Here is a 4,341-nt window from a genome sequence, read left to right as displayed (position 1 = left end):
TCAAACTCTCGGATGCTGGTCTAGAGATGTCGGGAGATGAAGGAAGATGCTGTGACAAGGATTATTAATCTGAGAGAGAGAGAGAGAGAGAGAGAGAGAGAGAGAGAGAGAGAGACTTGAGCAATATGTAAATTGGGAGTCAGTTACTTATCCTTTCCATTCTCTCCCCCCCCTCTCTCTCTGTACATATAAACACAAACATTTCCCAGGGCTTCATTTCCTGCAAAAGACAGCTAATTTCCTTAGTCGAAGTCGAAGTCGATTTGGGGCGAAACAACAAAACGAAATCAGAGGAAGAAAGAAAGGAATGATGATGACGTCATGAGGAATCTGAAAAGTATTTCGCGATCTATACTTTGTCTATTGACTCTGTGTCTGTTGTTGACATGGCACCGTTCTCTACAAGAAAGATCTGTTCTTCTTCTTCTTGTTTTCATTGTTTTGACTATATAAAAGCATGATATATATATATATATATATATATATATATATATATATATATATATATATATATATATATATATATATAGAAAAATGAGAGAGACCCATTAATTGCTAAAAGTCGCAATTGGAGACAAAGGAGTTAAACGTGGCGTTCAATACCCGTAGAGTTTATCGGTCAGTTTTACCCCTCGACAATAAAAGATAATTAGAAATGGTGATTATAAGACGGAAGGAATTAACTGAATTAGTCAAAATGGGAAAAAAGACATAATACATTAAAAGAGAGTTTAAAAGGATGGATGGATAACAGGCAAAAGAAAGAGTAAATAAGAAAAATAACGTGAGAGAGAGAGAGAGAGCGTCAGAAAGAGTTAATTAGATTCGAGTTTTACTTACAAAGTTTCCCGTATTTGTTGAGGCCTAGCACGTCCCATCAGCAGTGTCTAGGAGAGAGAGAGAGAGAGAGAGAGAGAGAGAGAGAGAGAGAGAGAGAGAGAGAGAGAGAGAGATGCATAACTAACAAGAAGCATCGAGACAAACATAAATCAAGAAGAGGAGTTTCCCACCAAATGTAAACAAACAGAGGATGACGGCGCATGCGCACTTGGCACCACCGACTGACGACATCAGGTTTATCTTTGGTTGCTGTTGCATGGCCTGCCTCTTCCTTTTCCTTGGTGGCTGTTGCATGGCCTGCCTCTTCCTTTCCTTGGTTGCTGTTGCATGGCCTGCCTCTTCCTTTTCTTGGTTGCTGTTGCATGGCCTGCCTCTTCCTTTCCTTGGTTGCTGTTGCATGGCCTGCCTCTTCCTTTCCTTGGTTGCTGTTGCATGGCCTGCCTCTTCCTTTCCTTGGTTGCTGTTGCATGGCCTGCCTCTTCCTTTCCTTGGTTGCTGTTGCATGGCCTGCCTCTTCCTTTCCTTGGTTGCTGTTGCATGGCCTGCCTCTTCCTTTCCTTGGTTGCTGTTGCATGGCCTGCCTCTACCTTTCCTTGGCTGCTGTTGCATGGCCTGCCTCTTCCTTTCCTTGGTGGCTGTTGCATGGCCTGCCTCTTCCTTTCCTTGGTGGCTGTTGCATGGCCTGCCTCTTCCTTTCCTTGGTGGCTGTTGCATGGCCTGCCTCTTCCTTTCCTTGGTGCTGTTGCATGGCCTGCCTCTTCCTTTCCTTGGTGGCTGTTGCATGGCCTGCCTCTTACCTTTCCTTGGTTGCTGTTGCATGGCCTGCCTCTTCCTTTCCTTGGTGCTGTTGCATGGCCTGCCTCTTCCTTTCCTTGGTGGCTGTTGCATGGCCTGCCTCTTCCTTTCCTTGGTGGCTGTTGCATGGCCTGCCTCTTCCTTTCCTTGGTGGCTGTTGCATGGCCTGCCTCTTCCTTTCCTTGGTGGCTGTTGCATGGCCTGCCTCTTCCTTTCCTTGGTGGCTGTTGCATGGCCTGCCTCTTCCTTTCCTTGGTGGCTGTTGCATGGCCTGCCTCTTCCTTTCCTTGGTGGCTGTTGCACGGCCTGCCTCTTCCTTTCCTTGGTGGCTGTTGCATGGCCTGCCTCTTCCTTTCCTTGGTGGCTGTTGCATGGCCTGCCTCTTCCTTTCCTTGGTTGCTGTTGCACGGCCTGCCTCTTCCTTTCCTTGGTTGCTGTTGCATGGCCTGCCTCTTCCTTTCCTTGGTGGCTGTTGCATGGCCTGCCTCTTCCTTTCCTTGGTTGCTGTTGCATGGCCTGCCTCTTCCTTTCCTTGGTGGCTGTTGCATGGCCTGCCTCTTCCTTTCCTTGGTTGCTGTTGCATGGCCTGCCTCTTCCTTTCCTTGGTGGCTGTTGCATGGCCTGCCTCTTCCTTTCCTTGGTGGCTGTTGCATGGCCTGCCTCTTACCTTTCCTTGGTGGCTGTTGCATGGCCTGCCTCTCCTTTCCTTGGTGGCTGTTGCATGGCCTGCCTCTTCCTTTCCTTGGTTGCTGTTGCATGGCCTGCCTCTTCCTTTCCTTGGTTGCTGTTGCATGGCCTGCCTCTTCCTTTCCTTGGTTGCTGTTGCATGGCCTGCCTCTTCCTTTCCTTGGTTGCTGTTGCATGGCCTGCCTCTCCTTTCCTTGGTGGCTGTTGCATGGCCTGCCTCTTCCTTTCCTTGGTTGCTGTTGCATGGCCTGCCTCTTCCTTTCCTTGGTTGCTGTTGCATGGCCTGCCTCTTCCTTTCCTTGGTTGCTGTTGCATGGCCTGCCTCTTCCTTTCCTTGGTTGCTGTTGCATGGCCTGCCTCTTCCTTTCCTTGGTTGGCTGTTGCATGGCCTGCCTCTTCCTTTCCTTGGTTGCTGTTGCATGGCCTGCCTCTTCCTTTCCTTGGTTGCTGTTGCATGGCCTGCCTCTTCCTTTCCTTGGTTGCTGTTGCATGGCCTGCCTCTTCCTTTCCTTGGTTGCTGTTGCACGGCCTGCCTCTTCCTTTCCTTGGTTGCTGTTGCATGGCCTGCCTCTTCCTTTCCTTGGTTGCTGTTGCATGGCCTGCCTCTTCCTTTCCTTGGTTGCTGTTGCATGGCCTGCCTCTTCCTTTCCTTGGTTGCTGTTGCATGGCCTGCCTCTTCCTTTCCTTGGTTGCTGTTGCATGGCCTGCCTCTTCCTTTCCTTGGTTGCTGTTGCATGGCCTGCCTCTACCTTTCCTTGGTGCTGTTGCATGGCCTGCCTCTTCCTTTCCTTGGTGGCTGTTGCATGGCCTGCCTCTTCCTTTCCTTGGTGGCTGTTGCATGGCCTGCCTCTTCCTTTCCTTGGTGGCTGTTGCATGGCCTGCCTCTACCTTTCCTTGGTTGCTGTTGCATGGCCTGCCTCTTCCTTTCCTTGGTTGCTGTTGCATGGCCTGCCTCTACCTTTCCTTGGTTGCTGTAGCATGGCCTGCCTCTTCCTTTCCTTGGTTGCTGTTGCATGGCCTGCCTCTTCCTTTCCATGGTTGCTGTAGCATGGCCTGCCTCTTCCTTTCCTTGGTTGCTGTTGCACGGCCTGCCTCTTCCTTTCCATGGTTGCTGTAGCATGGCCTGCCTCTTCCTTTCCTTGGTTGCTGTTGCATGGCCTGCCTCTTCCTTTCCTTGGTGGCTGTTGCATGGCCTGCCTCTTCCTTTCCTTGGTTGCTGTTTCACGGCCTGCCTCTTCCTTTTCTTGGTTGTAGTTTCACGGCCTGCCTCTTCTTTTCATTGGTTGCTGTTTCACGGCCTGCCTCTTCCTTTCCTTGGTTGCTGTTTCATGGCCTGCCTCTTCCTTTCAGGGCTGAGAGTTAATAGGGTGAGAAGGAATATGAGAGAAAAGAGAAGAATCAGGAATATCAAGGAAAGGAAGAAGGTTAATAGGGTGAGAAGGAATATGACGGAAAGTAGAAGGATCAGGAATAGTAAGGAAATGGAAGAGAACTATTGTCAGGAAAATTACTTGGAATTGAAAGAGAAGGAGCAAGAAAGGTAAGGAAAGGAAGGAAATGATAAGGGTAAAGATGACTGCTTAGAGGGAGAGAAGGGAGAGAAATGGCTAGGCAAGAAAGAGGCTCAAAATAGAATATAACTTAAAAAAATGTAATTAAAATAACACTATAATCAGCTTCAACACCGGCAAGAATCATCCAAGTCACTATTCATATTCACTAAAGACATGATTCATACTTCATATATTCCTCTTCCTAATTTGCTTTATAAATAAAAAATTGAAATAGTCTTCAGCCAAATGGGCTCCACTGAAGCCTTTTTGACTTCCCCACTCTGAAGTTTTACTGAAGACCCTTATGAATCCACGTTCTTTTTTACTCTCCATAAGACATACCAATGATTCTTGAAGACCCTTCGAAGCGATAAGTCTTTCGCCAAATGGGCTCCGCTGAAGCCGATTTAATTTCGATGCTAAATCTGCTTTAGATATTTCGCTGTAGACACCAGAAGAATCAGTT

Source organism: Palaemon carinicauda, chromosome 3 (assembly GCF_036898095.1).
Source record: "Palaemon carinicauda isolate YSFRI2023 chromosome 3, ASM3689809v2, whole genome shotgun sequence".
NCBI lineage: Eukaryota > Metazoa > Arthropoda > Malacostraca > Decapoda > Palaemonidae > Palaemon > Palaemon carinicauda.
This window is presented reverse-complemented; position numbering follows the sequence as displayed.